The 11,348-nt window shown below is 42.4% G+C and overlaps 1 long non-coding RNA gene across 2 annotated transcripts; it reads left to right on the top strand.

The window, feature by feature from the left end:
- Positions 1 to 740: 740 nt before the first annotated feature.
- On the top strand, positions 741 to 8,799 carry LOC146890606 (uncharacterized). Of its 2 annotated transcripts, XR_014998505.2 has the most exons (4): positions 741 to 1,353; positions 7,227 to 7,278; positions 7,975 to 8,139; positions 8,487 to 8,799. It is a non-coding gene; the product is annotated as an uncharacterized LOC146890606 (long non-coding RNA). The 2 variants fall into 2 exon arrangements; XR_015736185.1 differs by lacking the exons at positions 741 to 1,353; positions 7,227 to 7,278 and having other exon boundaries at positions 7,634 to 8,139.
- Positions 8,800 to 11,348: the final 2,549 nt, after the last annotated feature.

Below are 11,348 nucleotides of genomic sequence, written 5' to 3'. Positions count from 1 at the left end.
ATTGATAGTGGTGACCTCTCTGCTGAGAAAGGGATTAAGGAAGAGGAATGACAGAGAGTACAGTAAAAACCGCTCTAAGTGTGAGACCGAATACTTGATTTTATTCTTTTTACTAAAGAACATCCAACCGCAGAGTCCCTCAGATGTTCTTCTTAGACACAAATACGTAATAATCAAATTCCTTGCAGCCCATGGAGGAAAAAGCCATTTTTATTCGTTACATTGTTGATGTTGCTATGTATATATACATATATATGTATGTATATATATTGTTTTACAATTCTCAAGGAAGTAATCCTGAAGATAAAAATAAAAAGGTTTTGATCCTACTCTTTCTTTACATCACCAAAGAAAATTCATTCTCCTCTTTCCCCAAAGTCAGCTGTGTTTCTCCAGCTCTGCTAGGCGATGAAAGAACGCCTTGTTCGTTATTATTGCCAGTCATTCTTATTTATGCCTGTGATTCGAGGATTATGTTTTGATTGTTCTTGAGAAATGAAAACACTTTCTTCCCAATGAATAAACACTGCCACTTTTAAAATATTTATATGCAGAATGCCCTTAGAGCCATTATGAAACGCAGGCGCTTTAGGAAGCTGGTTTTCAAACCAGCTCTTTCCCCCCACCTCCACGTTTTCTTTCATGCTAAGCGGTCCAATTGAGAGGCTTTCAGATTTAACTTGTTTAAGCAATACCAGTGTTTTAGTGTAATGAATAACTTTTTATAGAGGACAATCGCACGCAATTCAACATGCTGGTATTTCTATCTCTGTGCTCCACCAGCGCAGGGACTCTGTGATGGGATCTCTTTCTCTGAGAAAGCCGAGCCAACCAAAGCCCTGATTAACCTCTGATATTCACGTGGGGCTCTTGATCGTGAGGACCGCAGCAGCAACAATGCATTAATGGCAGCCATATGCTGAGGGCTTTGTGGGTACGGGTGACCCAAACGTGAACTTGGGGGGTGACTAACTGCCGTTTGTTTCAGGTTTGGTGTGGAGATTACGAAGGAGGAATTGGAGTTGCCACTTGACAGAATCCCCCTTGATGAAGACGGAAATGCCGGAGACACCCAGCTCCTGCTGGTGTTTTCCCGCCCCCACCCCCTTGTAAATTTTTGGTCTTCCTTTCGATACAGAGAATGTGGCCCTAAAAGCCATTTTCAACGTCACTTCCTTGCGTTGTAGCTCACGTTTTAATATCTTATGTGACAAAAGATTTTCAGAACAGCAAGGCTATTTATTTTTCTAGCGTAGAGTCTTTTCAGGTTGAGCCCAGACCCGGAAGAAGATGACAATGCAAAAGAAAGCATAACGTATTTGCCAAGCGGGGAAGGAAACCACACGTGTGGGGGTGAGTTTTTCCCAGGATACACTGTGTTCCCCATGACCTTTCCCCTCATTGTCTTCTCAAGTCTCACCTCCCCAGACAATGCCTTCCCGTGTCCCCTCAGAGGCTATCTACCTGGATGCTAAGATGAAGCAGAAGCACACTTAGAAATGTCCCCATGCAGTATGTCTCTATTTTGGATGCCAATGTTTTTTTTTTTTCTAACACTTTCTAAATCTATGTATGAATGAATTTTATAGTTTGATATAAGGCTTAACTTTTTAAAACTCTGGTCAGTATTGACCATTTTTTTCTCCAAGCCTTCTGAAAGTTTTGATTGAGACTACTCGGCAAGGGAACTAAAGATACTTTTTGTTTTGTTTTTTTTTTTCACCTGTAGCAGTTTTTCCCCCCTGAATTTCCTCCCTGTCTCATTACTGTACTCTTTACCATGAAATTTAGTCAACTCTTGATAGCAAAAGGGACAATGAATAACTTGATTTGATTTGTTACTCCCCATCACACATCCCGTAGAGCCTGGAGACATCACCGAGGGATCCACTTCTTTCATCCCACAAGGCTTTGTTTCCTACTGCAGAAGCTGGTACAATGATATGTTTATTTTCTGAAGGATTTCTAATCTTTAATATCTCTGTTGTATGTGAGGAATCTCCAGGAAGACCCTGAGGCAAGTGATTTATTTCAAATAGAATCCAGAAAGTGATGACTGGTGATTTGGGGTGGTGGGAGGGGGAGACAGGAAGGGGGAGAACTTTAGGGGAGGAAGCATGGGTGAGCAAGTTACCGATGATGGGTGGTTGGAGTTCTCTCTTGCTTGGGTGTCTGGGAACCTGCATACCATCACCCTCGGAGCTAGCCCGCTGCAGACAAGGAGGTGGATACATCCACCAGCTCCCACCTGCCGTTGGTTGGGACTATTGTATATAGGACAGGTACTCCTGTCCCTGTGCAGAGGCTGCCAGGGTGTGCTACAGGTTGAGGAAGAGCATCAGGTTGAGTGACAGGTACTGGAAAAAGAAATGCTAAGTGTGAGAGAGTCTGAGGGTCGGGTTCCAAATTGGCCTTATTGGCCATAGAATTTAGTCTATGTTTCCCAATGTTCTTTGACCTTTCATGGGGGCTCTTATTCTACAGTCACTACTTGGGAATGCCAAGTTGGTTAGATGTGTTTATATTACCTAAGTAGACAGTCTTTACCTTAGAAAGTCAGCGTGAAGTACTTAAGAGAATGGAGAGAGGGGGCAGGACAAAGGGGGAGTTATAAGGAAGGGGAGATAACAAGTTTTAATCCCTTTGAACAAGTAAAGACCGTTATCCAAATTCTTTGGTCAAATTAAGCAAGCTTTATTCTCTGTCAGACAGGACCATCTCTCTAAATAAGACTTTGAGAATATAGTACTGAGCATAGGAAAAAGTGAGGCTTATAAAGCCAAAAACCCTGCACGGCTAGAGGGTTTCCCAGGGCTTTTTGTTAGGTAGGAACTTGGCAGAACATTTCAAAATTGTTTGTCAGAATGTCTTATCAGGACAGCAGTTAGGGAATAGGGTGGGGAACATGTCAAATTCCAGTGAATGGTCAAATCCAAGTTTTATAGGAAACAGTAATGAACTTATTTTGACTGTGCTAACAGGATGGCTTTTAATCTTAAAATGAAGTGTGGTTGGTCCATCACAAGCAAATTTCTGTAAAGGGAGTTTTATCAATCAATACCCAGAAGACAGAGGGTAGGAGCCTCAGGATAGACAATAGATATAATATGGCATACTGAGATAGATTTGAGTGAGCCTACTGGTCTACCTTATCTGGAGGAGTATTAACGCTAGGAGGAAGGTCTTTATGATAGGAAACAACAGACTAGTTGTTGTTCATGTTAACAAGCAACCCAACTCATGTGATAGTTAACACATCATATCTCATTTTGGTTTCCACTTTACCTGTGTGTGTGTGTGGGGGGGGGGACTAGCAATAGAGACGGAATGAGTTACCAGGGTAACAGAAGCCAGCACGGGGAACATCCCATTCCAGGCATTTGCACCTGATTTGAAAACTCACTCTGCTTTGCACTGATCCGCACTGCACCTCTGAATTCAGCAGCAGCAGCAGAAGCAATGCAGTTCATTTGCCAGGTGTTTATTATGCATCCCACGTCATGCTAGGAGCCCTTTGTGTCCTGCACAATTCAACAGTCAAGCCCATTTCTTCAGGCTCTGTTGTCTGTCATCACCAACTGTCTCCTTTCTCTACTGGACAGATGATTATATGGCTGGGCTCCTAGTTGGGTTTCAGGTGACCTGGATGAGAGGAGTTATAACCTAGACCCTCACTTAATTACTGCGGGTCTTGGATCATATCTCTAATATGTCCTTGCTCTGGCTTTCTCATCTGCAAAATCAAAGTGTAGGTCAGAAGATCCCCATTGTCATTCCTAAGTCTAAAGTTCTCCTTGAATAATTCAGACTTCTAGAAACAGTACAGGATACGTGAAGCGGTCATTTCATATGCTTATACAATGTGCTCATAGAAGCAAATATTTCCCTTGGAATAAAAAGAGTAGTCTTCCCATGAAACTAAAATAATAAGTACATTTTAGAATCTTCAGATTACAAGTCAGTATTTTTGCTGAGTATTTTTTCTGTTGGTAAACACATGGTAGGGCTGGAGAGATGGCTCAGAGGAAAAGTGATCGCCATTCAAGCCTTAGGATGTGAGTTCGATTCCCAGAATCCATACAAAAGTAGAAGGAGAGCATTGACTCCATGTTCTCTTCCAGACTCCACACATGCGCTGTGGAACAATGCACATGCCTCCCTAAAATACGATTTTAGAAATATAAGCACATGGTAAGGTTTGTGGCATGCTCACAACTGTCAAACCTCTGAGGAAACAATGTGAACGGTGTCTCGGAGTTCACGACTTAGTTCATTCATTTTTATACGGAATTGCCTCAAAAGAATGTCACAGCCAAGGGCAACTTCTCCTGTCGAAGGCTACCTGTGGAGTCGAGGGAGCCCTTTGGGAGATAGGACTGCCCAACCTTTATCAGAACCTTCTCAAATTCCTCGAGAGGAAATTGGCAGCTTGCCAGGCATCTAGAGGCTTGGCTGCTTTCAAAACAAAGTGTCTCCCTTTGTGTAAGAAGTTGTGTGTCTCCTGATGCTGTAAGGCAGTGGTTCTCAACCCCTTGAGACTTGCGGCCTTGCGGCCCCTTTGAGGGTTGAATGACCCTTTCACAGGGTTCGCATATCCAATAGCCTTCATGTCATGTCAGATATTTATGCTGTGGTTGTAATAGTAGCAGCATTACAGTAATGAGGGAGCAATGAAGTAATTTTGACATTGGGGGTCACCACAGCCGCCTGAGCCATCAGGAGAATGAAAGCTACAACTAGGTTGAGATTCATCTCACCCCAGTCAGAATAGTGATATAATAATAATAATAATAATAATAAAATGGTAACCAGGACTGGTGAGGATGTGAGGAACAAGGAAGCCTTACACCATGCTGGTGGGAACATAAACCTGTGCTATTCTGGCAGTCAGTATACAGATTCCTCAAAAAACTGAACTAGAACTCCCGAATGGCCCAGCTGGGCCACTCCTGAGCACATGCCCCCGCCTTCTAAATGAATACACCGCAGAACACCTGCAAATGCAGGGTTATTGTCGCACCGTTCACAGTAGCTAAGAGACTGAACCAGCCTAGATCTTCATCAATTGATTGATAAAAGATTTGTGTGTGTGTGTGTGTGTGTGTGCATGCGCACGTATATGTGCAAGCATACTCACAATGGGGTTTCATTCAGCGATGAAGAAATAAGGTGGATAAATGTTGTTTTCCCTCGAAGGTAGAATCTTGGTTCATGAATGGAGAGCAGAGTGGAGAACGGAGGGATCTAAAGGGAAGATAATACTGGGGGATTCTCCCCTCATAGATGGAATGTGTGTGTGTGTGTGTGTGTGTGTGTGTACACATATGCATGACATAAATATATACATATGCACATATGCATGACATTATATATAAACACACACATATGCATGACATGAAAACAGAAGGGCAACTGTGGTGTGGAAAGGTTAGATAAGGGTAAGGGTATTGTAAGAATACAGTGAGATACACATAAAGTACATCCCATCCCATCCCACCCCACCCCATCCCATCCCATCCCAACCCACCCCATCCCATCCCACCCCATCCCATCCCATCCCATCCCATCTCAATCCATCCCAACCCACCCATCCCATCCCACCCCATTCCACCACATCCCACCCCATCCCATCCCATCCCACCCCACCCCATCCCACCCCATCCCATCCCATCCCATCCACCTCATCCCACCCCATCCCACCCCATCACATCCCATCCCACCCCATCCCATCCCATCCCATCCCATCCCACCCCATCCCAACCCATTCCATCTCATCTCAATCCATCCCACCCCATCACATCCCATCCCACCCCATCCCACCCCATCCCACCCCATCCCACCCCATCACATCCCATCCCATCCCATCCCATCCCACCCCATCCCACCCCATCCCAACCCATCCCAACCCATCCCAACCCATCCCATCCCATCCCATCCCACCCCATCCCAACCCATCCCATCTCATCTCAATCCATCCCACCCCATCCCACCCCATCCCACCCCATCCCACCCCATCCCATCCCATTCATAGCACTACCAGCTGGGAACAAACACTCTAAACCTGAGGCTGTGGGGTGGGGGTGGGGAATATTTCAAACTCAAGCCATAAGAAGAGTTCATTGTCATTTTATACTAGTGATTCTCAACCTTTCTAGTGCTGTGACCCTTTAATAGAGTTCCTCATGTGGTAATGACCACAACCATAAAGCACTGCTACTTCATAACTTTTAGTTATTTTAGTAGTTATATTTAGTTATTTAGTAATTTTGCTACTGTTATTAATTTTAATGTAAACATCCGTGTTTTCCCGCAGTCTTAGGCCACCCCAGTGAAAGGGTTATTCAGTCCCTGAGAGGTCCCGACCCACAGTTTGAGAACCACTGCCCTTTATTTTTATTTTTAGCAACGGCAGTCTAATACCAATCTCTGAGGTGGCAGGGGCAAGCATTGTTGTCTACACCTTGCAGATTCACAAGCATACCCAGAGAGCTTCCTAATGCTGACAGCTTGGCTCCAGAGCTAGTATTTTATAACACATTGTATCTTTAAGGGTAGTGAGAGCTATGATTTGCAGCGTTGAAGTGTGGTGGTGATCGGGTGTGCTTTCCTGCTAGAAGATGTGCACACATAGATGAAATGGGTACATGCTTTAATTAATATCATTAAACGATCATTTGACGTAAACCAGAACGCTACCATACTTGGCTGTAGTTGACAAGTAACTACAGTGCCACTTTGGTATGAATGTCTTTACAGAACTTAACCCCCGAAAGAGAAGTGGCTCAGATATTCTGAGCATTTTTTTTTCCACCATTTTGCTGTTAAATCAGGGAACTGGTACAGTTACTGTCAGCTCCAAGTATCAGAGATGGGAGATGAAGGGGGAAAGACAATTTGTTTTCACTTCCTTCCCTCAAGTCTGGAATAGAATGCACCCTGAAAATATTGTAGGTATGTAACACGTAGGTCGTTTGTCTGTTAAAGTCATATGTTGACCAATATGTACCTTTCTCATATTCATTATAGATGTTAGTACTGCTTAGTACTGCTTATAGAAATTATACATAATATCAACAATATATTTGATTATATGTATGATCTAATATATATAATGTTAATATAATAATATATATAATGTTCCAAAGAAACAATATTTGCAAAGGCTAATGAGAAGGTGACTTGATATGACTTTTTGGCTCACCATCTCTCAAAATGCCCCTTTTCAGAGACCCTTACTAGGAAAAAAAAGTTTACTTCACGTTGCTGTTTCATTGTGAGGTAAGCATGGCTTATTAAAGGGTTAAAAACTATTATCTATTTGTGCTCTAGAAGAATACTCTTAAAGAGTACTATAAAATTATATTAGCTGCAGTTTTTCATCTAGGTTTGTCTGGTACGAGAAGGAAATGGTGTTTTATTAAAATATCTAAGTGATGGAAAGAGAATAATTAACTCAGAGTGGTAGTTAGGGTGTGTGTGTGTGTTTGGTGTGTGTGGTGTGTGTGTGTGTGGTGTGTGTGGTGTGTGTGTGTGTGTGGTGTGTTTGTGTCTGGTGTGTGTGGTGTGTGTGTGTTTGGTGTGTGTGTGTGTGGTGTGTGTGTGTGGTGTGTGTGGTGTGTGTGTGTGTGTGTGTTTGGTGTGTGTGTGTGTGGTGTGTTTGTGTGGTATGTGTGTGTGTTAAGACTCATTAGTGTACTCATACGAAGTCATCTGAAATGTGAATGTGGATGTGTTGATCCCCCAGACATAATTACATAAATCATAAAGCCGTTTCTTCCTGTGGGAATCACTTGCTTGTAGTATATGGCCGGAGTAAAGTCGATTTGTCTGCTAGAGCAGTTTAGTCACGTAGTGAATCAAACATTCTCCACTAGCGTCTGGATCGTATCAAACGGGAAACCATATTCTCTCGGCTTCGCAAGGAGTTTGGGGGAGATTTATTGACAAATTGTCTAATTCTGAACCTGCTATCAGGGAGCAGAAGGGCAGGATTTGCAAGTACAATGCAGAAGATCTATTGTGAGACAATTAAAACATCTTCACTGGGACCCACCGAGCCAACCTTTGTGTGGTCCCCTTCTCAGATGGAAATGGCGCCTGGAGACAGTTGACAGCGTGGATTCTGAGACGACATCAAATGTGTGTGGGAACTTGCAAAAAAAAAAAAAAATCTAAAAAAAAAAAAAAAGATTTAAGAGTAGGGGTTTCTTTGCCAGGTTTTTTTTTTTTTTTTCAACCATGATGGGTTGGGAGAATGAATTGGGGCCCTTGGGGATTGGGGAGGAGGCTCCCGAGAGAAAGGTGACGGTAGAGGATGCCGGTAAAAAGTTAGTTGTGGTCAAGCCCGAGGTGAACAATGGCACAGTGTTGTTGTGGGCTGCCTCCACGACTTAGATATTCTTCCCATGTCAGTATAATCACTACTGGGAGGCAGGTCGATTAAGGATTATCATATCATTAATAGTATCCATGACTTTTGTTCAAAGGCTACTGGTGCAATGTTGCCTTGTGGATGAAGCCCGGTAATCCTCTGAGCCGCAGCTGTAGAGAGGGAGGCTCCCGAGAGCCGCCCACACTGACTTCCCTGTCCTCGCGGATCAGTTCTGAAAAACAGACAGAAACAACAGTCAACTCAAAGCCAGAAAAGGGGGAAAAAAAGAAACATCCATTCTACATTTCCACATTCATCCCCCAGCTTCAGACCCTGCCAACGTCGCCCATTCATCTCCCCTCTAACATACAGATCACCACTCGGATGGTGGCCAGATTAAAGGCGAACAATGCAGTTTTAAATGTAAAGTTTGCATCTAATTTTTTTTCCTTTGCATGAGAAAAAGCACATTAATTCTATCTATGTGTCTGTCTAAGAGCCAGCCTGTCGATTGTCAGGTCCGTATTATTTTCTCTGGCAACGTGGGGTATGTGTGTATCTTCCAACTGCCCAGAGTTCCTCTATTTGGTGAAGACACTTAACTTTGAAATTTGGATGCTCTCCATATTTAATGACCAGTGGCTTTGTTGATACCCTGGTGCTAACAAACTTCTGATTCCAACGGGTCTGAGCACTAAGAAAAACTTAAAGGTTTAGGCGTACATAGTTTGAAACCGAAGTAAGCTTGCCCAGATTCTGGGGTTTAGCAGAAGAAAATGACCAAGGGAATCTCATTTGGTAAATGACAGGAAAGGACTGGTGTACCCTGAAAACATTTTATTCTGTAAGGATCACCTTTTCAAAAAAAAAAAGGGGGGGGGAACACTAATAAAACCCAAATGATACCAGAAGTTCAATTTCTGACTCTAGACTTCAATAACCACCCTTTCATTCCAAACTGAAGTGAAGTTTTGCCCCGGCTTTACCGACAGGGTTATGGGTGAAATCATCTTAGAGATCTGGTCTTTAAGAAGAATCTATCTCATTGTTTTGTTTAAAATCACAGTAGCTATCTTTATGAAAGGGTTCTGGATTCTGACAGCTCTTGTCTGTCCTGTTGTTTCTTAGAGAAATCTTTTTTTTTTCTTTTTTAATTGCATGGGCTGGGCTTTCAGTTCAGTTAGTAGAGAACTTGCCTAACATGCACCAAGCCGCACGCCCAGTTCTCAGCAACACGTACATGCAGGCATGGTGCTTTGAACCTGTAATCTCCGAACTCAGGAGTTGGAGGCAAGATCAAAGTTCAAGGGCATCAGCTGCTACCATAGTGTGCTTGAGTGTGCTTGTTAAAAAAACAAAAACAAAAACATGACTACCTCTTCTGCGTCCAGTGTCTAATTCCTTCTGGCTTCTGAGAGAATCAGTGCCCTAGGTTTGTGGAGAAGCTCTCTCCTTTGTACCCTCTCAATGATAAAACCTTTTTCTGTTCTCTCCATTTCTTAACGGCACTGACCACAAATTACAAGCCACAGGATACTGTGTCTCTCAAGTCACAAGGTTTTCTCCTTTTTGAGGCATTTGTCGAGACAGACACTAAGAAAGCTTTTGCAATCTGAAACAGTGTAAGGCGGGGGAAACTTTACTTACGAACAGAAAGGAAAACACAGGAATGTTTAGTGGGAATAACTGGAGGCTTTTCTCAATGACGGTGTCATTCAATAAAAATGTTTGTAATTTTCCGCAAATTCATGGCTCAGCTCACAACGCTTTAATTTCAATCTTATATTGTGAACCCATAGACTCAAGGAATGTTGTTCACATATAATGCTGTTTTATTTTTTTAAGCTTATTTTGTGCGTATGAGTGTGTACCATGGGCATGTCTGGTGCCCACAGAGGCCAGAGGGTGGTTTCAAATTCCCTGAAACTGGCCTCACAGACAGTTGTAAGAGCTACCATGAGGGTGCTGGGAACTGAACCCAGGTCCTCTAGAAGAGCAGTAGGTACCCTTACCTTACCTTCTGAGCCATGTCTCCAGCCTCGGTTGTCACTTTCATAATACAGAACCCCATTTTCTGTTGGGGGGTATCCTCCTTCCTGATATATATATATATATATATATATATATATATATATATATATGATATATATCTATATCTATATATATATATATAGAGAGAGAGAGAGAGAGAGAGGGAAGGAGGGAGGAAAGGAGAGAGAAGCTTAATAGCTTAATCACAGGGTTTGGGGAGAAGGCAATGTGTAGTTCCTGTTCATTTGTACAAAATGTTTGCTGGAGACTACATAAAAATTCTAAAATTGGGTAGGAGTGACATTGTATTATATCATAATATACATAATGCATATTTACATTATCAAATTGCCAAAATCATACACTTAAAATGCTTTACAATTGTATGTTATATAAATATGGTACCATAGTTTAGAACATCCCCAAATTATCATGCTATATAAAACAGAAGGACAAGTCTCACATTGTCTTCCTTATATGTTGAACATATATATATATATATATATGTGTGTGTGTGTGTGTGTGTGTGTGTTGATTTCAGGGGCGGGAGAGAAGACTCAGTGGTTAGGAGCACTTACTCTCTTGCAGAGGACCTGGGTTCAATTCCCAACACCCACATGGCAGCTCACAACTACCTATAACTCCAGTTTCAAGGGATATGATATTCTGACAGAGACATATATACAAGCAAAACATCAATGCACATAAAATAAAAATAAGCAAGTCGTTAAAGATTTTTTAAAAAGTTTATTTCACTCAACTTTAGAGAGGAATGATGGCTACTGAAAGCTGGGGAAAGTAAGTGGAGGAGGACTGGGGTAACGTTAGTCAGCAGGCACTGAGTTACGAAAAGGCAGGACTAAGAAGTTCCGACACGCTGTTTTATAGTAGATAACTATATATCACAATCATCTACCACGCATTTTAGCACTAGAAGAAAGTATCT

Source organism: Myodes glareolus, chromosome 23 (assembly GCF_982192425.1).
Source record: "Myodes glareolus chromosome 23, mMyoGla1.1, whole genome shotgun sequence".
NCBI lineage: Eukaryota > Metazoa > Chordata > Mammalia > Rodentia > Cricetidae > Myodes > Myodes glareolus.
The sequence above is the reverse complement of the archived record's forward strand: the minus strand, read 5'-3'. Positions and strand labels throughout refer to the sequence as shown.